This window comes from Anser anser (assembly GCF_964211835.1).
Source record: "Anser anser genome assembly, chromosome: 1".
NCBI lineage: Eukaryota > Metazoa > Chordata > Aves > Anseriformes > Anatidae > Anser > Anser anser.
In genome coordinates, this window is record NC_139720.1 from 181,081,420 (window position 1) to 181,106,824 (window position 25,405).

The 25,405-nt window shown below is 38.6% G+C and overlaps 1 protein-coding gene and 1 long non-coding RNA gene across 10 annotated transcripts in view; one reads left to right on the forward strand and one right to left on the reverse strand.

Annotated features, from left to right (window-relative positions):
* Positions 1-25,405, reverse strand: part of ENOX1 (ecto-NOX disulfide-thiol exchanger 1) — a 365,091-nt gene that overhangs the window by 195,560 nt on the left and 144,126 nt on the right. The window lies entirely within an intron of this gene.
* The window catches only part of LOC310886640, a 34,013-nt gene continuing 8,608 nt past the window's right edge, over positions 1-25,405 (forward strand). Inside the window, exon 1 of the long non-coding RNA XR_014575397.1 lies at positions 1-25,405. This exon is cut by the window's right edge and continues 4,962 nt beyond it. This is a non-coding gene — a long non-coding RNA (uncharacterized lncRNA).

The window sequence follows — 25,405 nt, forward strand, 5'->3', positions numbered from 1 at the left end:
GAGAGAAAGCAGGTGAGCCTCTTCAGGCCAAATTTACAAAGCATTTCTTCATACACCATTTCGTGCATTTTACTTTTTACTGAGCCTTATAAGTTCAAACAGAAAACACCATACAATGCAAAACAAAGAAGAGATGTTCCTTTTTTTCTGCTGAACAGCATCCTGATAGCTTCTCCTGCAGCAGAACTGCTCTAAACTTTCTGATACTGTATCTTCCATTTTAGTCCACAGCGAATCAGCTACTCAGCAGATGAATCGGGTACTAAAGACAATCACATGCCCATCAATCACTTGTGAACACTGAGGGTCTTAATTTTCTAAAGGAAACCCCAACAGACTGCAGAAAACAGCTTTCTTCAGTTTGCTGTTATTTTTAAATTCTGATAGAAGTATTTAACTTGCATTCACTCTTACTTCTGTGCAAGACATGCATATTTGAAGCAGTAATTTCAAGTAACTGATATGCTATTACATGTATATAAATTGTTACAAATTTGCAGATGTGGGTTTTCTAATCTAACCACTGTCAATGTCTTAACTACAAAAGACTGAGTGAGAATCTGTAAAATATTTTGTAATAAAAGCTGAAATCCTTCAAAAATGTAAAAATGTTAGTCCCCTGGGTGAAAAAAATAAATCTTACTCAGTACCATAAGGTTTCATTGTGCTAATTTATGACTATGCAAACATGATGCACATACATAAAAGATGCTCAAAGGGAGAATCTTCTGTTATCCCTGAACACAATTTCAGGGACAGGGAAAGGAAGCTGTATGTGGGATGCAACTGTATGGTCAAGTTTTTCGTATTTTATGTGAGACTAATCTAAACAATCACACGTGATGCAAAAGTCACAATTATTTTTACAGGTTTCCAGGAGTTGTATACTGATGCACATATAAGGGAACATGAGAGAAACACATAGAATTAATTTCTTTCACCATGAAAGTAGAGCAAAATCTTGTATTTTATTCAATAATGGAAGGATGTTATTAATTTTTATATTTTTTTTCTGTAAGGTTGCAGAAAAAAAGGTACATAGCAGACAGTACACAAAAGTTTTATGAATACTCTTATTTACACTGTGCTTAAAAAGAAACAATGTCTGTGGCTGCTTTATAGTTTCTTTGTTTGCAGACTAAATTTATCTGGTTTACAGGTTCTTTCTGAAAAATAGCTGAAGCATAAAACTCATCCCAGAAATGTGTTCAGTAGTTGCCCTTTTGCTGACAAATATCTGGACAGGCTACAACAGTTGAAGAGGACTGCAGTTCTTTGAAAGAGCAGTGGAAAAGCTGGGAGGCAAGAATTAAAATATGGGAAAATTAATCTCCATAACACAGCTGATAGTAAAAGATAGTTATTTGTGCAGTGGCTGCAGTTCCTAAAGACCTGCTTTGTGAACTCCTGGGTTGCTGTGCTGAAGCTCTCTGTATGAAGCCTGGGATGAGCACTGACCACTGCAGTGGTGTCCTTACTGCTCTCATGTTTCTAAACAGCTGGTGCTCAGTGCTGGACCGATGAACCCATCCACACAAAGTCTTAATGTCATCCAGCTCCAGTGTAGTGCAGGATTGGACTACGAGGCCACAGAAGCTGTATGTGCCCAGTGTGGGTCAAAGAACTTCATCTGCTTTGCAAACAAGCCAGTCTTCTGCATGTCTGTGTGTATATATATACCCACACAGATACAGATACATGAGAGCTTCTAACTTCCCAGCAGTAAATCCTTGCTAAAAACACTATTTAAATGGTGTGTGCACTGCAATTGTGCCCCACTTCACTCCTCTCTTTGATGCAATAACACAGTAATAGGTAAATGGAGCAAATCTACTTCAACACTTTGTTACTGAGAAGCATGTTTCTGGGAGAAGCTACATAAGCAGCCTGGATCCTTATCAAACTTTCTCCTTGATGCTGGGATCATACCAGCCCACTCATAGCATACTTGGAATCACTAAGAAAGCCTCCTTGTATATGTTTCCAGTCGAATATTTACGTGTGTATTAACGAAGGTTTGGGACATTGCAAAACATCCAGGTGGCTGGAAAGCCTAAGAACAGAAATCAAAAACACATCATGACAGACATATTTTCATGAAAGACTTGACATAAGGAGAAAAAGAGCAACACAGGTTTGGAAAAGGATAAATATAAAATGTCATAACTCATCTTTGCATTTAGGTGAGCCATCAAATCTCTTGCTTTCGTTCTCCCCTATGAAGCCATAAGGGACAGATGACAACGTCAGGGTTGCTGCCTTGTAAAAATGATATTGAGGTTTTTGCCCTTGATGAGGCTCTGGTGTATAATGTTTGTGTAAGAGGGCAGACATATACATCCCCATAACCATGAAAGCTGCATCAAGATAAGTGAGGTGCATTTCAGTAACTCTCTAGCCTACCATCGAACAGTCTAAAAGGCCTAAAGTTGCCTAAAATGTCTTTAGGGATTTCAGGAGTAAAGCCAAGACAATCGAATTGCCTAGGCCACTCTCAATCATCTTTGAAAGGTCATGGAGAATAGAGGATGTGCTTGAGGACTGGAAGAAAGCCAATGTCACTCCATTCTTCACAAAGGGCAAGAAAGAGGACCCAGGAAACTACAGGCCAGTCAGCCTCACCCCCATCCCTGGAAAGGTGATGGAACAGCTCATCCTGGAGGTCATCTCCAAGGACGTAGAGAATAAGAAGGTGATCAGGAGTAGTCAGCATGGATTCATGGAAATAAATCATGCTTAACCAATCTGATAGCCTTCTCTGATGGGATGACTGGCTGGGTGGATGAGGGAAGAGCAGTGGATGTTGCCTACCTTGATTTCAGCAAGGCTTTCAACACTGTAGCACAGCAAGTTCCAGCTGAATATGAGGAAAACCTTCTTTACTGTGACGGTGAGAGAGCACTGGGACAGGTTGCCCAGAGAGGCTGTGGAGTCTCCTTCTCTGGAAATATTCAAAACCCACCTGGATGTGATCCTGTGCAACATGCTCTAGGTGACCTTGCTTGTCAGGGGGTTTGGACTAGGTGACCTCCAGAGGTCCCTTCCAACCTCAACCATTCTCTGATCTGTTCTTTGCAATGGATGGCACTCAGGACTGGGGGCTGTGCTGCTGCATTCCAGGATGCCCACGGGGATGTTCTTGCTACAAAGTGACCCTTGGCAACAATGGGCATGAGCTCTTCTCTCAGTCCTTTGGCAATTTTTCAGTGGGTTCTGACAGGGAGTCTCAATTAATAAAATCGTGTTTCACCAGTAAGGCTGATTAAATATCTCTATTTACAAATTCTACTGCAATTGTTTTCCCCTCCCAATAGTCTCCAGTTTTTGGTCTCAAAAGTCTTTTTACCTTTTCTATTGATCTATTGATCTCTCTTCTTCTTGAAGAATGCCCTCATTCTCCCCCATTAATGCATTCTGGGTTTAAAAACTTTTGTGTCTCTTGTAGGGGTGGTAGCATGTACCATGTTTTCGCTAGGTCATCATCCCAGGACAATCCAAGAATTTTTATAGTTGTGTCTTGAAAAAGGATTCCTCTCCTTGCCTGGACCTAGAAAGCTTCTTCAAGTGTCTGGGATGGATGTGATCGACTTATGGGATGGATGGGATGGATGTGATCACCTTAACAGGTGAGGGAGAAGCAGCACAAATGGGTGCTGTACATTCTTTTATTTTGTTTCCTTATCTCATAGCAAGAAAACACAATTTAGACAGTATTAATGTCATTATCTTCTCTGGGTTTCAACTGAACATTTATTCCACAACTTGGGAAATGCCAATAAACCTTCCTTACTTTCCCATTTCTCAGGGATAGAAGGGTTCATATTCAGCACACCAAGTTCTGCATCGTCGTCATTTATCTCCCAGCTAAGTCCAAGGCAAAGGGACTAATAAGATTTCTGGAATTATGCTTAATTTAGTGGACGATACCCGTTAGTTGTTCTCAGACACATTCGCTGTATACATATACTTGACTCTAGATCCATGCATATTCAAAATTGAGCTCAACAGCTCTGCAACAAGGTGAGGTTTGCTTGGTCTCCATGTCTCAGTAATGGAGTCAGAAACCATAACATATTTCCAAATTCTTTGATTCTCCACTTCTTGGCCAGTAAACCTTGAAATCCTACCATAGCTCATGGCACCATGGCCACAAGCCACGACAGAACTGATGTTCTCTGCAGACCAAGATCATTGCTTTCCCTTGTTCTTACAGCTAATCAAATCCCACACATTCCAGGTGAAATATTTCCAGTTCATCACACTGGCATTTTCCACATTGGCTGAAAAACTTCTGCCTGTTTCTGGTATTAGATAGTAATAGTGTGATACTGATATTCCTGCTCACGTTCTTTTCGGTTGTTCCTTCAACCTGTCTTGGTTGTGCAATGGCCAATGCATTGGCATACACTGCTGAGAATGATTTTGTCTTTGTAAACAGAACATGCAGAACTACTCTATTGACAGGTGAAAAGGAATAGAGAGCTTGCATTTAGCTATGTTGACTCTGCTGTGCTAACACAAATAAAATACAAGGGAAAAAAAAAAAAACCTTTACTTTTATCGCTAGCATTTGAAGATAGCGTACTGAATACACTCTGGGATTAGATCTCCCGAGTCAAATAGTGCTGTATTTACCAACACTTTTCAGAGAAGAATGGCATTTTAAGTGATGCTTAGCAACACGCATCCTCCATTCTATTCTGTCTATTAGTTTTAACACTTTTCATGTTTACCTTTCGTTTTGAGTGCAAAATACACAGGAGAAAAAAAAAATCATTCATAGTTGGAATGCCAGCATGTTCAGATGGCACTAGGCACAGAGAGCCCTTCTGTAATTCTGATGTTGCATTCAAAGTCTGTCTGGATCTCCCCACAACTAACAAAAAAACGAAGCTTCCCCACCCCACGGTTATCAGCCATCTTTACATGGATGTGCATTTCCCTACAGTTAGCTTATGCTTTATTGAGAAATAGATGGCTGTAGGACAGCAGGATTGGCAACCAGCTTTCAAAGACCGGGATGAACTACAGTTTATGAGATGTTGTACATCCACATATCCCACAGAAATAGAGAGTTGAGCTGATCAAAACCTGTTAGGACTGAGTTTGTACTCACTGGACTTAAGTAACCCAAAAAGGAATATGAGGATTAATCTTGCAAAAAGATAACCATACTCAGCTAATGCACTTGTCCTTAAAAATGGAGGGAGTTCTGCACCTCAAAATGTATTATTAGCATAAAATAAAATAGAGCCATTAGTAGATAACATAAACTTTGAGCCACTGCTTATTATTCTGGAGCTCTGTTATGGGGTGTGGATGGCCAAAACTCTGATCACACCCTATTTTCACCTAGAAATCTTCTGATTTAAATGTAGGCGCTGAATATTTATGTTAGCATCAGAGATTAGATGCATAATGAAAAGGAATCAGGGAGATAGAACAAACGAAAGCCTTCTTCTGTGTTCAGAGTCTGGCAGAAACCACCATGGCTCTAAATAGTAAAATCAAAAATTTTCCTACACTTCACTTTCAAATATTTTCATGTTTATTCCTTACCGTGTAACTGGACTTGTGCTATTACAAACCATTACTGGGACTGGTATGTGATTCTTCTGTACGTTTTAATGCAATTTCTACCAGTAACTTACAAACTGAAAAATCAACTACTTTCATCAGGATTAAACCATGAAATCAGAGTTCACACATAATACTTAACCTAAATAAAGAATTCATGGGAAACAGAATCTTGCTATCATAATATTTATTGGAAAGGTATACAGGAAGAAAAAATCCATACATGCTTCTCAGGAAAGCATAATTTCCCAGTGGATACCACTCTATTTGACTTGAATCTAAATTAACACTGTGGATTCTAATAGCACTTGGCAAGCTGCAGACACATCATTTTTTAACTTAGGCTTACGTTTGAATTACCTGGAACTCAAATTTCCAATGTGACCTTTTCAGGGTTTTGTTTAGGAACAAAAAGAGTTCTCACTAGAGAGAGCAAATACCTTTTAGAGAACAAGATATATTGTTGAGGGTGGAGGCTAAAACAGTACGGTGCTGCTGCTAGTCTAGAATTAGGCAAAACAATGAGTATGCATGTAAGCTTTGTTACCTTCAGCTGACAAAAGGGAATATCATTTTTTTACATTTAAAACTGAATTTCTGATCTTTTGTACTGTGCTTTCAAGTACGTATTTATTCACCCCTATGCCTGAAAGTTCTAAAATGCAGGAAGGTGTTTTTTGTTGTTATTATTTTTTTTCTGCCTACAATAATGGGCAAGCTGAAGATGTATATGCCAAACAGAATGCTTTTATTTCTGTGTTCAATTTTGCAAGGAATTCTGCACCAAAGGATTTAATCAATGAGAGCTGGGGTAGTTCTCACTTCTCAAAACAGATGCTGAAGCCTTTAATGACCATCTAAAATTCCAGCATATTAAGATCTCCGATCACCAGAATTTTTCTTTTCCCCCTTGGTTTGCTGAAAATCTGACTTGCAAAGTGTAATATCCTGTTCTGCTGTGTAACCACATCTATACTAGAGCTATAGACTGCTCTTGTTCCTCATTTCCTTTATCCTCTGGTAAGCTGCACAGACTGACTCTAAAATTGCCTTTTCATTGCCAAATTCAGAAGTATACAACAGGAAATTTCAACTGCATATTTGCATAGAAAAATGTGGAAAGCATGGGAGAGCCAAATACAGCATTGAGTCTTTTTTGTAGTGTGGCTAAAGCCACAAGTGGAAAAGAGAAACACTAAAACTGATATGGTTATCTAATTGCTAAATATTTACTTAATGCAATCATCTTTTACTGAGGAAGAAATAGAAGAAGATGAATAAGAAAAGTTTAAATATTTACAACAAAGTGTAGTATTATTTACTATAGATGTGGTTTAGCACTAATTTTGGGGAAGGCTACTAAATCAGATAAAGATCAGTTTATATTATTTGAACTGGTCTTGCCCTAATGTTCCACAAAAGCACATTTCAAAATATACCACAAAATTAAACAGCTCTTCCTCTGAGTTAGCTCTTTTATTTTCGTTCTTCTTCTGCCTGTTTTATTTGTGGGTAAAATTCTTGAGTGAGTGGTCCATAGTCCAACTTGTGTCATTCTGACCCACATGTCGGTTTAATAAATTCTTTCTCCTGTTTTATCAGAAGAGGCATGCCAAAAGGGCAGAAAGAATCACAATATTCAGATCATTCCCCCCACTGCCTGTGAACCTGAAAACTGCTCTACACTGAGATGGATCTACCAGGAACTGCAATGGGAACAGTGCACTTTTATCTCTGGAAACCTGAAGGAGTCTGGTTAGAAACCCATAGAATCACAGAATCATTTAGAAACATGGTTTAGTGATGGGACTTGGAAGGTCAGGTTGGTGGGAAGGTCTTTTCAACATAAATGATTCTGTGATTCTAAATGATGACCCATCTTGCCATGTACAAGCATCTCTTAAGTACTTCCAGGAATGGGTACTCCACCACTTCCCTGGGCAGCCCATTCATGCAGGGAATTTAAAATAAATAAATAAATAAATAAATAAATAAATAAATAAAAAGTCCTCAGAAAGCAGCTCAGTGAGCCTTAGGGTTTTGAAAGTAGTTTTCCAATCTATGGAAGCTTTTGCCTTGGAAGGAAGAATTTGGGTAGGTGTGTGCTATTCATTATACAAGGTACATGGTTTGGAAAATGAACAAGAGCTACCAGCATGTGCTCAGAGTTGCTGCAGGAACTGGTGAACACAGCAATTAGTAGTGGATGCCTACAAAACATCACTTTTGTCCCGTTTAATGGATCTAATTTATATGAAGTGTATTCAAAACATCACTTAAGGTTATTACCACATCTCTGAAATCATTTCATTCAACCGAATAACTGAAACGTTTTATGTACCTTTTATTAATGCATAAACATGATTAACTTGCACTTTACCCATCTGAAATATTAAAACGTTAAAAGGAGCATAAAAACAGAAAATTACTGGACATTTCCTGGTTGTTGCTGAGTGAGATAGGCAGGTGGAATGAACCATGACCAATCTGTGCCCCTTCCCTTCAATACTAATGCCTCTAATGAAATCTGATGTCAAGCAGAAACTCTCATCAAAAAGGCCTGATCATTTGCCATCAGTCCCTTAGAACAACATAACAATCTGAAAATTGAATAGGAAAGAAGTGTTTTGTTAAAGATTGTCCCAGCAAAGTGACTGCCTTTATTATTTATATCCCACTTATATGTCTAATGTTGCATCTGCTTTTGGTTGACTACAGTCAGGTTAAATTTAGATCTAACATGAGGTACATACTGTGCTATACAGTCAACTGCAGCTGAGATTCCGTGCAGAGTAGTTTGAAATATATTATTTCTACAAAGATGTAGTGTGAAGGCAATGTTACAATGTTCTTCAGCTGAATTTTCTCTTTCCCTTCCCAAAAATATTTTCCAACACTGTGGTAACATGAATTGTACTAATCCTCCCTGGGCCAGAACAGAGCGCTTGAAGAATGAACAGTATGAACTCCGGAATTCTGATCCAGATCATTAAAAAAAATAAAAATAAAAATAAATAAATAAATAAATAAAATCTGGCTTTCCTGAAAAGCTTAACTGGGTAAGGAAAGAGAAAGGATGCAGCAGGAGAGAGGGGAAAGTATGGGTAAAGAAAAAAAATCTTTTAAACAATTTAATAAAAAAGAGTAAATTAAATTTGATATTAGTATTGATAGGGCCATGATATGGCTAAGAGCAAGTCTTCACTATGTCCCATCCGCAGTGTCTCGTATTATATTGTTTCATTTTCCGTAGGCTTTTAACTGGCCCCTTGTCTAACTGCATGTAAATGCTACTTAATTTACCATTGCTTCAATTCTTACACATTTTTCAGTACGCTGTATACTCATAACTATAAGCAAATTGCTCCTCAGCAGATCATACAGTTTTGCTATTTCTTCATGCAAATTCTTTTTTAATAATTACAGAAGTACGTTTAAATGATGTATGCTGATCTATGGTACTAGAACTGTTCAGATAGGATACACTCCAATCCTTTTGTATTGCTAAAAAGACAAACTTCAGTTTGATGACAGAAAACGTCAACTGGTGCACCATGGGAATCTAGGAGCTGAAGTAAAAGCTTCCTTGGAAGAAAAGGAAAGTCACTAAAGTCTAAAAACATACAAACTCATTTAGAGACTTTTGTATCTCCAAATTCACATCTGAGGTTTTACTGATTTGTTGGTTCTTAGCCTTTCTCTTCTCTAAAGAATTGGGTAGTATCCAGCCAAGAGTCTTTGTCTTTCTAGGTTCGTTGCTGCAGAAAACCGGCAGCAGTTGCTTTCAGGTTGAGTAACACTCCTCTGGACCTGTCTTCTTAAAAAAAAAAAATAGGAAAAACATTGATATTTAATCGTGGGAGAGTGTCTACTGCATAGTGCTTGTGTTCTGAACACTGCTTGCTCAGAAGGCACTGTGGGCTCCTGGAGGCTAATGGTCAGCAGAAACAGCCAGTCTGCAAATGGATTTGGAAGCCCAGTTCTCTCCAGACTGCTCCTGTACGTCTGTGCCAGGAACCACTAAAGCAGTGCACAAATCCTGCCCCACACTAGCAGGTGATAGGGATGGTGTGCTTGAAGTCTCAACAACTCCATTAATATCTACAGAATAAGCATAGTGGGGGACTGTTTGTACAGCCAGAGAGATTTGGGGAGATTATGTCTCGTGCCCACTGACAGCATGGCTGTGTTCCTGTTGCAGCGCACATCCCCTGAATTCTGTCCAAGCATTGCCGCATTGTCTTTACAGCACAGACTTTGGTTTAAAAGTCATCTTCTGGCACTCAATTTGCAGAATAGCTGGCTGTTTGGCACCCTCTGCACCAGATGTTATCTTGCAAACAAAATGCACAAATGCTTATTCCATTCTCACAATAAAATAATAATCAGAATTAGCTCCTAATTCTGTGATTCAAAGCTAATAGCATTTAGGATTTATAAATATGTAACAGACGCATGTTAATTCTGTAACTGTGCTAAAAAATGGCACGTAACTCAAGGAATGAAGCAAAATGTGTCATAAATAAGCCTAACAATACGGATTTAACTTATTAGCAGTTTTGGCAGAATGACTGCAAAGAAGATTGTGGTTGTGAAGCACGTAGGTCATTTGACAAAGGAGAGACTGTTACTCAATACAGTAACAATACTAGTTTCATTTTAAGTATTCAAAAAATATCTGTCTGAAATATCCTCCATATTAGAATGTTTATCTCTAATCTCAAGGTAGATTTCAAGTCATTAGTTAAAAGAATTTAAAAGACCAGACATCAAGGTGCACTGTATCATAGACCCTGCTATATTCATTAGGATAGATACAGGAAAGAAGAAAATTTTAGAACCGTCTAGGAGGTTAGAGATGAAAATGGGAATGAACAGCATCATTGGTAACTGGATAAATGGGTAGAATGAACTGTTCCTGCACACTAAGAGTGAGGACTATGAGTGCTTTTCCTTCACAGTAATCAGAAGTTTTATGAAAGAGCGAGGAGTTCTCAGACCCCAGTTAGATAGAAGGACGACTAGGGCACTTCATTTTCCTTTTTTTATTTTTTTATTTTATTTTTATTCCTTCACTGTGGCTATTTCTATTCTAAGTGTGATAGATGTGAAAAACTAGGTTTCAAAAGAAGAGGTTAAATTAATAATAAAACATTACATACCATCAATATGTATTTATCCTACTCTGTGTATCTAAAGTTGAATAAAGAGCCTGAAGATTTTTGGTTGAGCAGACTGAAGTAATGAAAACAATTTCCTAAAATAAAATATAAGCATTGTCAAGAGTTCTTAAATAGAAGTCCAGCAAGATTAGTATCCATCTCAAAAAGACTAGAAAATTGGTTTCTTCAGATCCCCAATCAAATGTTTCAATAAGAGAAATTTTGCGTATTGAAACATAAAAACCGACGGCTGAGAAATGTGATAATCCTGCAAGGTGAAAAGATTTTATATCTTAATCACTGCTGTCACCAAAAGATTAACAAGATAATTTATATTAACTACATCAACTTGTTCATCACTCCTCAATGCTGCACTCATTCAGGACCAATCCCCGCTTTTCTTTTCCACTAAATCAAAAGTCAAAAATCAGTTATTGACTATAGCAGTTTTCAAGGATATACCATTCTCTCAAACTTATGTGCCTCCTTACTTCTGGCAACTTCTCTTTCATTGAAAAAGAATAATACAAAGCAGATACTGAAACTTCCCTCTTCTGTGAACTTCTTTGTGTGTATTAAAATTTATAGAAGAACAACAGGAAGCAGCCATTTTTTTTAGTTGTTGTTTTTCTTTGTTTAAAGAAAGACTCGAAGTACCAATCACAGAAGAGGGGTGGTAAGAAATGGTGCAAACAAGAAGAGGTACAAGGAAAATATATCCCTACTCAGTGACATTGATCTAATATCTTGATGACAAAACTGCAAAATATGTGCTGTTAAAAAGAAGTAGCTTTTTTAACATCCTTGTTCCTACTGTTAGTTACTAAACTGTTTAGGGGAAGGAGGTAGGAGGGAAGAATTTCCTTGTGTACCTTGTATTCTCAGCTACTTCAAAGGCTCATGGGGTCCACTGATGTTTAGCACAAACCATAATAACTATCATGTTGGTCTAATGTGAGCCAGAAGATGAATGCTATCACACAATAGGACATAGGGAACCAAAAGCACACTTTTCGGTTAGATATTCTCTTCTGTGCTGTGCTCTGAGGATCACATCCAAGCTGTTGAAGGTATCTCTCCGAAATTAACCACTAAAAGTCATCTGCCATATGCTCTGATAATGGAATTAGAATTTATTGGTCTAATTGCCAGAGAACTGGAAATGTATGAAAATAAAGTAATTCCCAGATGATGGGCCAACGGACAAATAGAGTGTAAGAGGAACATTCAGAAAAGATAATGCCATAACAGCCGTTAATAACCAATACATATTTTATTCATCTACACTCACTTTGGGAGGGTTTAGGGAAGTTCTCATGGTGGAAATTTTCAACTGCCACACACAAAGGATCTGCTTATAAATGATATGCCATTAAAAGGTATTATAAAACAAATAGGCTGAAAGATCAGTAAATGGAAGGTGGTATTCAACCATGAGTTCAAAAGGCAATGAAAGTAATGTAGCACAACTATTAATTGCAGCATGTAAGTCTTAGCTAAAGACAGCGCTGTTACCAGAGGACTGAGCTGTGTAAAACGTAAGGCCATTTTTTTAAATGATTTGACAAAGAATCTTGGGAACAATGTACCACAGATCCCAATGTCCAAAGGTGACAAATAATAATGACTATTATAAAGAATTGACTTAGTGGGAACATGAACAGAGTCAACACAGCTTCTGTAAAGACCAAGTCATACCTTACAGTCACACTGGCAGTCCTTGAAAGACCTAATATGCATACAGATAAGGCAAATTTGGCTAATATAATCAGGATTTTCAGCAAAATCTCTCATTCAATAAAATTTAAACACCCATAGGATAAGAGGTAAGTCCTCAAATGTATACAAGTTTGATTTAAGGAAAGGAAAGAGAAGGTATATATCAATTTTCAGGGAAGACGGGTCACTAATAGTATTTGGAGGGGAGTGGTATGGGGACCCCACATGTTGAACATATTAGTGAAGCTGAAAGGCAGTAGTTACCAGTATGGTAATAAACCTGATGATGACACTAATTTGCTCTGGATAGTAAAAATGAAAGCAACTGGAGAAGTACTGCAACAGGACTTGACTCTATGTCAAAACCAGGAAGAAACAAAGACCAGCATGAACAGATCTGTACGCTGAAGCAGTTGTTACTGAAGATCACACATGACCTGCATTTCAGGACTGGTTTTATTATTATTATTATTAAACTTCAACTAGCTTTAGTCTGCTTCCATGGATTGAATGCCAGTCTGTGTACAGGGCACTGAAATTGCATTTCTGGAGCTTATCTTTTGGTTCAATTTTGTCTGAAAGGAGTCCAGTCTGTGGGCTCTTAGAACCTCTTCAGTGTGAACAAATGCACAGTAAGTGGAGATGACCAGGAGATTTGCTTCAAAAGCACTCTCTTGCTCCTACACTCCTGATATACGAGCACTCATGAGGCTCAAGGGCCAAGCAATAGAATAGCAGGTGAAAATGAAAATAGATAAATTTAGGTTGCTGGACATGTGGAAAAAGCCAACAATCATGACTTTACACAAAAGGTGGTGAAGTCTGGGTAGACTTCATTCTATCAGACTTCAAATTATCAGTTACAAATGAAATCTGAGTCACAATAGTCACTCCTATGAACAGCTCAGTTCAGTGCTCATGAAAGTAAATTAAATTACCAGGAAAAGAAAAGAAAACAAATAGAAATATCATTCTCTCACTGAAAAAAAAAAAAAAATCCATAATCTCCTGCTTTCTCCACCCTAAAAGGATTTTACCATGCAGATTTGACCATCCACAAGGTAAAATTGAATAAAACAAGAGGAGGGTGGCAAGTAACCACATGGAGCAGCTTCAAGGCAAAATATGACCATGCACAGTCGGCTTTTCAGCCTGGGAAGTAACTGAGGATGGGATGTGAGAGACATTTGCATAACTGTTAGGGGAATGTAGAAGCTGGAAGAGAACGACTAGTTCAGTGTATCTCTCAGATGGAGAACTGGGGCACACCACATGAAACCAGCATGTGGTAGATTCAGAGCTAGCAAAAAGATGAGCTTCTTCATACAACACGTAGTCAAATTGTAAGTCCTTGCCACAGGAAGCTGTACCTACTAAAAGTTTACATATGCTGAAAAGCTGACTGCACCACTTCATAGGAATGATAACCTGTCAAGGGTTATCACCTCTGGCTCAGCTAGCCTTTGAGCAAGGAATTGCTGCAATACAAGGTATTTTTTGGAAAGTAACCACACCTTCCTGCTCTTTCCTAGTCATTAATTTCAGAGCTGAACACAGACTATTGGGTTAGACTGCCTTTTGTTCTACTCAGTATGGCTGATCTTATATTAGTCGATGGGACTAGCCTGCTAAATAAAAATTTGAAGTTGGCTCTGGAACAGAAAAAAAAAAAAAGAGTTTGACTCAACAGAAATTTTATTTCTTTTTATTTACTCCAGAACATGATATTGGACACTTAAAGTTATAACCCAAGCTTGTGCTAGGAAAAGAGTTCACACGTCACAGTCCTACATGAAGATGATGGAGAACTGTAAATGTCACAGAAGTCTAAAGCTGTCTTTCAGCATTCAGAATTGCATTTTTTCAATGTATTTATTCCTTTCAAATGAATTTCCTAGCAAATGATCATGCTTTTAGAATGCTAAGATCAATTTGATTAAAATTTCTTATACATGATGGAAAAAGAAATATGTCAGTAAAGCATGTCAGTTATTAATGACACACTCTACATTATGGTAAACTGAACTCTCTCAGTAGGTTGGAGGATTTGATTGTAGTGTTTTGAGCCTGTCTTAAAGAATTGCACACTTTGCCTTTTGGACAATATTTATTATACCTTAGAGAGCACCAACAAATACTTTCACAAAAGCAATAATTTAATAGTATTTACTCTTTTTTTTTTTTTCCTTTACAAAGCCTTTTGGGAAGAGTTGGGAAGGCTTCCCTTTTTGGAGTCTTCCCCTACTCACTTCTTTCAAAGGTGATTTTTGGGTACAATTTGCAAAAGTCTCACTTTTCCCTCATTCCTTGAAAGCCACACAGTAATTACCCTAATTTAAAATTACCCAGTTTTATAATGTGCTCATTTAGAGCTTCAAATAAAATATTGATATTTGGTGCCAGGGATGAGTTATTATAAAAAATATTTGGTCCCTGTATTTTGCAAACTGCGATTTTTTCGGATTTGTAATGGAGTCAAAAAGACAGCATATGTTGGCTGGGTGTCACTAATGATAATAACTATTGCTCCCAGCTGTTTTTTTTCTTTAAATACAGGACACAGCTGAAATAAAATCTGCATCTGCCACTATTTGGCTTCCCTACATTTGATCATATATGTCCTGATTAACTGTGAGCACAATTACTTCATTCAACAAGTCCCATACAAAAAGAAGTAAAACATAATTAAAAAATGATCATAGTGTCTGGATGAAAGTGGTCATTTCTAGTACAGCAGGGTCTCTTGGCTTTTTTTGCACTTTCTTTAACCATTACTACTGACTAAAATTCTATTTTCATAGAGTTGTTATGAACAAGCAGTTAATAAGACAGCTGTCTATGGCTTCATCAGCTCCATGCAAACTAAGCCATTATTTGGAAGTGATGACATAACTGACAAGGAAAAGGTGATTAATCCATCATATAAATTAGAAGTCTTTAGACTGTGAGCATAAATGCGCATTATTCATTTGATCCAATTATTCCATAGATTACTACAACAGATAATTTATATATATACATATATATATATTTCCCCTGAATCTGGAAATTAAAGCTTCACATCAAAAATAAATTAATATAAGAAGAAAAGAAAGGAAAAACAAATCACAAGGGTGTTGGATTATGAGAAGTTCCGTACATGAACATAAAGTAGCATTATGGCTGCCACACAACACTAGGCCTCAGCAGCATTGCCTGCTATGTAGAATATTCATACCATCAAACAGGTGAAATTAGCAATTAGTTGAGCTTACATCTTGCTTAGTCATAAGTACAGACAAGACCAAGTCCAGCTCTTTGCTACACTCAGCCTTGCCAGCTCCTGAGGACAGACAGGTTTTATATCTACCTTGGGGATACCAGGGGTGCCCAGCGCCAGGCCAGGGGCAGTGGGCACCAAGGGGCAGGCAGGAGGCTCCCTCTGAGCACCAGGCAGCACTTGTGTGCTGGGCGGGCGGCTGAGCACTGGCCCAGGCTGCCCAGAGAGGCTGCGGGGTCTCCTCCTGGGAGAGCGGCACAAGGCGCCTGGACGGGGTCCTGGGCACGCTGCGCTGGGGGGCCCTGCTGGAGCAGGGCTTGGGGCCGGGGGCCTCCAGAGCTCCCTGACAGCCTCAGCCGTGTTGTGGTTCTGTGATACCACAACCTCTCACTCAGTCGATACCCTGTCCATACCTGAGTTTTGAGAGTACTACTGGGATACATATGCTGTTGCAGCAGCCATTTTGGGACCCAAAGATGGCTTGTCCCCAGTGATGTCCTTTCCTTACTCTCTGAGACACTCCTTGGCACAGACACTGCAGGAGAATGCACCTTCACTTTTCATTGTTGCCTGCATAAGAAAATTACCATTATTTTACCTTCAGCATTCCTCATGCCATCGACTAGGTGAAAGAAAGACAATCTGGGTCCGAAGAAATCCTGGCAATGACACCACGTCAGTGATCTAATTGCTTTCCACCCAAAAGGAAGAGCTGAGGCATGGTCATATGTCTATACTCAGCCTACAAGTAAGAGTATATCACTGCTCTCTGGCCAAGGAGCAGCCCGCTGTTCTTAACTACAAAGGCAGTCATCACGGCATGAATGTTTTAGATAGTGGTAAATTAAATGCGGGTTGGTTTAGATATGGCAGATGCAGTCACATGCAGTCAGGTTGTAACTGAGAGTTTGGGAGCCTGGGCTGTCCAAGCCTTGGAAATGTGTGGTGCTGTACCTGTAACACATACATAGACACAGGTATAATGACAGCTGCATGTTAAGTGCTTGGACACCTGCTGCAGCCCTCACATTACAGCACACATACAACCCTCACATATATAACACTTATACAGAAGTGCTACTCCTCATTGACATGACCTGATGTACTCTTCAGAGAGACAGACTTCCACCCTAAACTTTGTAAAAACCTGACATATTCCATCAAACTGGAAATCCTGTATCATCCATGCTCCTTTACCAGGATTACACTTTTCTATGAGACAACAAAAAGAGGCCCCCGAATAAAGTAAACTGGAAGTCTTAATTCACCACCTTGGAACGGCAAATCCTGTACTTATTTTGAGGCTGGAAACAATATCTCAGGCACAGTCAAAAGTGAAGCATGAAAAATGAAAGAACTCTTTGAACACAGACGTTGCCCCAGCTTTTACTAACCATCCAGTTGCAGCGAATTTACTGTTAATACACATGAGTTCTTAAATATACTTGCTATTTAAATTTCACAAAAAACGGATTTGGAGTTTTGTTCACATCAAAAGAGTTATAACAAAGAAACAGGAGACTGAATTTATGATTAGGAAAAGCAGACACATTCATTTTCTTTTCCAAGCAAAGCACCATAAGAAAACCACACTCCGGCTGCTGAAGTTATTCAGTGATGGAGAGTTTAGATTAGCATGCAAACAAGAAAATGTTTGACTACATAAAAGATAACCTGAGTACCAGGACTATATTTTATGCAGAAACTAGTTATAAAACTGCTGCATAAATGATCCCCATAGGGATAATTTAAGGAAAATAATCTGAGATATTTACGTACCTGACAAACATTTGAGACTATGGGAGATTTTGCTGTTTATATGCCCATCATCTAAGCCCATAGAGCATGGCTGGCATATCCAAGGTCACGATGACCATGGCAGCTAGCCTTGGCACTGGGAGCAGCCCGTCTATGTGAGAAAGGCTAATCAGCCCAGGTGGAATATCACACTACAACAGACAGCCTCATAGCACCAGGAGTCATGTGTTCACACTGCTCAGGTGTTACTGCAGTCTGCCATATAGACAAATCCTAGGGTGCGAAAGCTAGCAGGACAGCTGAGCTCCAGACTGTGTTTATTAACATTTCATCTGAGCAACAGTCTACAAGCCCACTGCAAAATGTTCACAGCCCAAAGGCTGCATCTCCCTCACCTCTTCATTTAGAGCCTTCCCAAAATAGTGCTTCAACCTCATCAGCCTCCCTCCTTGCCTCCTATTGCACATCTCCCCTCTGAAATACCATGTCCTACCTTGCTCCTGCGTCCTTAGCCTGCAGCTCCTGCAGGCACTGTGGAATACACAGCAGAGCTTTAAGCTGCTACTTCAAGTCAGAGGCACCGCACATATCAGAGCATCATATGTTGATCCTGTGCCTGTGTATTTTATTTTCTTACTTTGTAGTGCCAGCAAGATGCTTCTCTTGCATTTTAGACAACAGCTCTAACACTGGATAACCAGCAAGAGAGTCACATTGCAAAAGCTTATGAGCCACATGCATTTTGCAAGCTGGAGTTTGGCCATTGTCATCATAAAATGAAAATGGACCAGGTGCAGAAAAGGGCTGCAAAAATCAGTTTGGTGAGAGCTATTCTTTTTCTTTTTTTTTTCTTTTTCTTTAGGGGAGATTAGAGGGGCTTAGATTGTTTAGTCTAGCAAAATGAAGAGGAACAGCTGAGCAGGAAGGTAAGGCAGGATATGTTTGCTCTCTATTAATTATTAATTAATACTCTATTAATTATTAATAAAGAACTATTCAAGATAAAAGGTAATGGTGTCACAAAACAAATGGATAAAGGTTGTTCATGAATATATTTAGGCTAGGAACGCAAATAAAGTTCTTAACCATTAATTGGGTTTGGAAACAGCTTTCCAATGGGAAAAGTGGAAGAAAAAGGCCTCAAAGATTTCTATGATGAAGCCTGTATGAAGAGACTATATGTTCCTGAACTCCATACACCAAGAGGTGATTCAATTCTTATTTCCCAAATCTGATCTCCTTGTTAAAGTGAGATGCTAAGACCTAGTTTTTAACATCTTTTCCCAAATCTGGAGCAAAGGTGAAGTCAGAGTGTTTCCTTTTCTAAATGCAGGGAGGAAAATAGAGAATTTTGTTAACTGTTTGTTATTTATGTTTAATATGATAAAGTCCACTTTAAGTATGACCTTGAGTAAGACCTCTAAGTGGTCATCTCACCTGTTTTAAGATGGCTATGGTATTTCATGGCTACCACCCTGACCTGAGTTTGAACCAGTAGGCCCTAAAACTTATTTTTAATATCTGCAACAGCACAGTTCTCCTAAAATGCACTTCAAATACATGGATCCATCACCAGAAGCATAAAAAGAGATAGGTGATTGCAACGGCAGTGGATGATGCTCCAAATGCAGTTTTCAAGAAGAAATTGTTTAAAACTGAACTGTAGTACTGCACTGACAAGCTTGTCTGTTGAATAATATTGTGGTCAATGCTTTGTCATAAATACACAACTGATATCTAGAATACAGAAGTGACGTTTAATTTTTACACAAAAACTATGCTCATCACAAAATGTTCTTTCCTGATACAAGTCATCCAACATGAAAACAAGGATTTATTTTGAATGTTGGGTCAAATGGACTGGCATATATCATGACATTAAAATACAGTTTTGCTGTGCTCTGTTGGAATAGTCTTCTTGTGTATTTAATTTCTTCATGAGAAAGGGAAGTCAAAGATATTTGGGCTAGAAGGGGAAAATACACCAGAAAGAACAAAAAGAAAAGTTTTCACTAATAATTTTACAGCAGAATGCTAAGAAAATAAATGTGTGTATAGACACACGGGAAAAGGACTGTGATAGTTTGAGAACGTAGGGATTCTTTCATGACTGAAACTTGGACTTAATCCCATTTAAAAAAAAAAAAAGAAAAAAAATAAAAGAAAATATTTCTGTCTAATAGCAGTTTCATAAACCTCTTAGAAGTTTTAGTACAGTTCCCAGTGAGAAAAGAATCCACAGAATGAGCCAATATGTGGCATTTATGTGACAGCATTATCAAAAGGCTCATATACTCATTCAGTCTTGCAACTGCAGCTTCTCCAACCTCAGCAAATGTTTCTTTCAAAACAAGGTTGAGGTGCACCATTTCACAGAAAGGAATAATTTGCCCCCACCCCTCTTCAGTTGCATTTGCTTTCTGGTTCAGCAGGTGGCTACAAATTATACATCAAATTTAAATGTGACACAGAAGCTCCATGAACAAACCTGAGCTTCCTAGCCTACCCACACAGATCCCTTGCTTTTCAGTTGTTATGAGTTAAATTCTGTTCAATCATCCCACTTCCAAGTTAGTAGTTAGCCAAAAGAATTTCCACATTTTTTCCCAGCCAAAATAGGTTCTTCCATATTTTCTTTGGTCTACAGGCATATAAAAGTAGCCACCAGCTGGGATAAGCAAGATACTAGCCTCCTCTGGGAAACCAGATCTGTGAGTCTCTCTGCCTCTTGACACTGTGCCTGGTGTCCAGAAATTTCAATAGCTGTAACTGGAAGTTTAATGGAATAACACAGACGAGCATGATTTGTTTTTCCAACAAAAAAAGAATCATTAAAAAAATAAATGATAGAAAATGCACAAACTATTCCAGTTTCACAGTTTTCAGGAGAGATTTTTTTTTTGTTTACATTCGTTCTGTGTATAGGTCCAATACGAGCATTACCCACTATAAATAAGGAAAAACTAACACTTGCTTCTAAAGCAGCATTGCCGTACTGGGATTTCTGACTGAAAAAGATGATGGGTGTACAAAATGAATGCAGCAAGTTCCTAAACTCTGCTTACAAACCTGCTCCCTGCAGAAGCCACAGATATATATTGAGATGGACAGATTCAGCAGGCAGGATAGAAACCCAGCAGTCTGTAGAGCCTTCATATATTATATGAATTTTATTTACATAGACAGTCCAGTGAAGCACGTTATACTACATGTCTTAACCATTTCAATACTTGCCTCTGTTGAAATTTGCTTCCTTGCTACACAGAACTGGGTTAGGAAGGATTTTTCATCTAGTAAAGGAAATTGATGTAATTACAACAGCCCTACTCCAATAGCAGGGGATGCACAACTGATTGCTGGGGCCATCGATTGATTTTGTTTGTTTGTTTTAATTATCCTCCTTCGGATGCCTGATTGTGATTTAACGTCAAGGTACTCAGAAATTAATGGGATGATCATGTGCTACCCTCGCTTATATAGTTGTCAGCACTGGGAATGAATTGAGAAACAGAAGAGAAAAGAGAAGACTGGGCAGTTGTAGTGAGATAAACAGAGCAGGTCCTGATCCAGCTTGTCAGATCAGGATCTAAGCACAAATGAAAAGAACTATTTAGCCACCCGACAGATATTTCAGAGAAAGTATATAAAAAATACTGCTCTCCCTTATTTATAAACCATAAGTTAAACTAAAATACTGTATCCTGAAGAGTTTCCAGTCAGGATCAAATGTAATTGCATACTGGCTAGTGTTTGTTTTTAAACGACTGAAATATCAAAGTAATTTCAGGAACTCTGCTGGAAAATGGGATTTGTAATGAAAAATATCTGCTGACCCATAGAAAAATGAAAGTACGGTTTGTGTTCCCATTTTTTTTATGGTGCTTGACAAATTGACACACAATTGTTAATTATGGGCACTGACTACCCCATGATTATGCATGAAATATTCCAGCTGATTGGAGCATAAGTCCGATAGCATTTGCAGGAAATTAAGTAGCATTCTTACAGATACTGAAGGCTACACATTTTGAATCATGATATAATTAAATTTCTGATGCAGATATTCAAAATGTTCCTAATTTTTATTTAGCATTTAACCATATCACAACCTAAGAGGGTTCTCTGGAGAAATGTTTTGAATGCAGACTTTCACAGCCATTGTTTGACACAAATCTGCAGATTACTGAAAGTCTTTCAAAAGAGTGTAATTTCTGATATTTATTTATGGAGGATTTTTTTTGATTTTCCATCTAAAATGAAGAAAACAGAAAAGTCAGTTTCACTTTGGAAGTATCAAAAAATGTGAGAACACCAATTTGGGTTGAACCCAATTATACATCAAAAAATACAATTTTTATTACAACATTAAAAGAAAGGTGTCTGTTGTAATGAAAATCCAAAATGGAAAGAAACAGTGTGAATTTGCCAGAGATTTATTTCCCCCACATGAGATCTCCTTTGTGTCAAATAATAGGAATACATACTATATTTTTACACTTTAATCTTAAGCCAAGCATTGGACTAGATGATCTGGGAGGTCTTTTCCAACCTTAATGATTCTATGATTCTGTATTACGAATCTATATAACTTTCTCAGCTCTGAAAGGTCCCAGTTGCTCCTTCAGCTTTAGCATGCAAATCTGAACATGCAATTTGAAGGGTGAACCAGACTTTACAAGGCACACAAAATAATGCCCTGGGAAGTCAATGCCTTGGAAAGTTATTTGACATTCCCAACTTCTCTACCTCTTTACTCAAGATACTAGAACAACAGCATATGCTCATTCCAAAAGTCTGCTGGTCAAATTTGGTAGCGATCACCAAACCCTTTAGGTATAAGAAGTACGAATGAGGATCACTGTCCCTCCAGAAATGTGCAGACCAGCTAGTTTGCCTAGTATTCCTCAGCCCTGAGAAATAAATGACTCATCTGACAAAGCGTTTCCAAGAGAACAAATACAGATAAGCTGCTCAACACAGTCAAGAGCCTTATATTCAGTGCAGTAGATGTTTCTAGTTCAGGCTGAAGATATAATTCAACAGTGTTAAGATAAACTCTCTCACAGACACAAACATTTTAATATTCAACTGCAGATGATGCTCCTTGTGGATCCTGAACTCCCTCTGCCTTGAGACAACTGCAAGTGATGCTTACCAGGTTCCCACTGCATTGCAGCAAGCTTTGCCTACAACAGTGATCAACTATAGACCCAACAGCCTGATCCTGCCAAAGCAAGGAGATTGTCAGTGTGTACTGAGAGATGCCAGGAAGCGGCGAGCTTGTTAGAATTACTGGAAATGCTCCAAACTAAGCCATATAGGTACAAATGTACCTCTGCTGTAGACTTATATCCTTCCACGGAGGTTTCATCGCAGTCTCAATATCGACAGTGTTTCACTACTCTGCATCACATCCTCAGGTGTTTGGCACCCCCAAACATGACTGGGTTTTCAAAAGAGTTCAGTTCCTTCGTTGTTGCATTTTTCAAATGAAAGTAGCATCTTTCAACACCATGGCACTCCCCACAGCTTCCTCATCAATATTTATAGAGAGGATTTCTGGATAGCTTAACCTTCTCTGCCGCATCCTTTTGAAACCCCTGGGTGCGCACTCAGAGCTCAGGGTGGAATCCAAACCTTTCTGAAAAATGGCTCCTGCTGTGACCTCCAGGCATATTTGAAAACAGTCAGGTAATCAGATATCTCCCCGCTGAAGCTAGTGAAAGCACGGCTGTCTATTTCAGTGGAGGTAAGATACAGAAAGTAATGAGTGTTTGGGATGAAAAGAAATAAATTCTGTTTTCCAAAGAGTTTGGTTTTAGCAGATGATTGTGGTATTTTAACCCTTAGCTGCAACCACTTTTGACATATAGTGTAAAGCATTAGATATGTTATAGAGAAGACTTAAGGGGATATTACCTAGGTCTACAAAATCCCTGCAAGGAGGGGGCAAAGAGGCCGCAGCCAGGCTCTTTTCAGGGGTGCCCGGCGCCAGGCCAGGGGCAGTGGGCACCAAGGGGCAGGCAGGAGGCTCCCTCTGAGCACCAGGCAGCACTTGTGTGCTGGGCGGGCAGCTGAGCACTGGCCCAGGCTGCCCAGAGAGGCTGTGGGGTCTCCTCCTGGGAGATTATCATAGGGTACCTGGGCATGGTCCTGGGCATCCTGCACTGGGGGACCCTGCTGGAGCAGAATACCTTTCATGTCTGATGGTGGTTTGGCAGGGAAAGGGGATGAGGAGGAAGAAAAGAGAGTATGTATGAAAAGTGGTTAAATGTGACAAAGACACAATCAGACACATGACTGAAGACCAACACAAAAGTTTGGTCAATAATTCAGAAAAATTACATTGTGTTAATTTTTTTTCTCTATTTGAGAACCTTGAATTACTAAAATAAGTAGGCTAATAAAAACACTTGCTCAGACTGCAGCAAAATTCAGTGTCAACTTGTGAGCACAGGACCAGCTCAGGAATAACACAGACACAGGATATGAACCAGCCCGCACGTCCACTCTGTCCTGCATCAATAGGAATTAAATTCTGTTAACATTTAATCCATTGAATTTACTTTGTTGAAGTGAGATACTTTTTTAAATCTTCAAATATTTTTAAATGTGTGTACACAGCTGAAGGAATTCTCAGCATGAAATACAAATATTTATAAACAAAAGTCATGCTGTCTCCATGTCTCAGCTCAGTTTTCACTGCAATTTTTACAAACTGTGAGAAACATTTTATGTATTTGTAGCAAACTCAGAGACTTTTTTTTTTTTCCTGCAACCTTTTCAACATAACTTCATTCTCTCTCATCCTACAGGTCTGGATTAAAACAAAATCTATCATTCCTCCACCTGCTCCAAGAATAAAGAAAAAAAATGTCAAAAATCCATTAGTCCTTAGCCCATTTCCAGGGATACATTTCTGTGATTCCTATTTAATATGAGTGGTCTCATGATTTGGAGTTTGCAGACCTCTTCTACCCCCAGCTAACTACAGAGTTTTTCAGTGCTAGCCTGCATGGCAGACCCTCAGGGCCTGAAGCCAAGGAGAAGATCCCTTTTTAGACAACCCCTCCTCTCATGTAGACATGAGAGAAATAATTGCTATGTGTGCAGAGGAAATCTCAGCAAATTGAAAGTGAAATAGATGAAGCACAGGGAAAAAAAAAAAAAACTTTAGAGATGAGAATTCCACTTTTCTGTCCAACCTCCAGGGTAAAATATCTCTTAATAAGTTTCTTTTTACCTTTTAATTGGTTTCGTCCTAAAGTTAACTACATCCAGCAACACCTCAGCATCTCAAATATTCATTTCCTCCCCTTGCTGCCCAGCCTGTCTCAAACATACATCACTGTGGGATGCACATGGTCTTTGGTCCATCATGGGAAGCAGTATTTACAGAAGACCCTGTGGCTTTCCACCATGAAAATGTCTATAGCACTACATACAGAGGAATTACGACCACTATAAGGAAAAGGAAAACAAACAAACAAACAGGATATGAGGAACATCTGTTTATATGAACACCCTTAGAATCCGCAGTCAGGGTATGAGAACACCTAATACACAACAGACGAAAGAGTAGATGCTCAGAGAGCAGATGAAGAAATGAGACTTGAAAGGTAACATTTTAAAATAAATTGTTTCTTCTTAGATCTGAATTAAACCCAGATGATCACTTCAAGTTAATATCGCAACATTGTGGAAAAAATGATTCATGCTTTAATTGCCATAATATTATCATTTACAAAAACTACAAATGAATGGTAAATCGGATTTTGTGTACATCCTGAACAAGCCAATTAGTACACAGACTATCTCCTGCAATCACTCTCTAGCCAATTGCTTCCCATAATTTTTTTCATAAAAACTGTCTGTACTCATGCTTCTTAATGAAGCAGGTAACTAGTTTTGCATTTCAGTAATTTAGTTC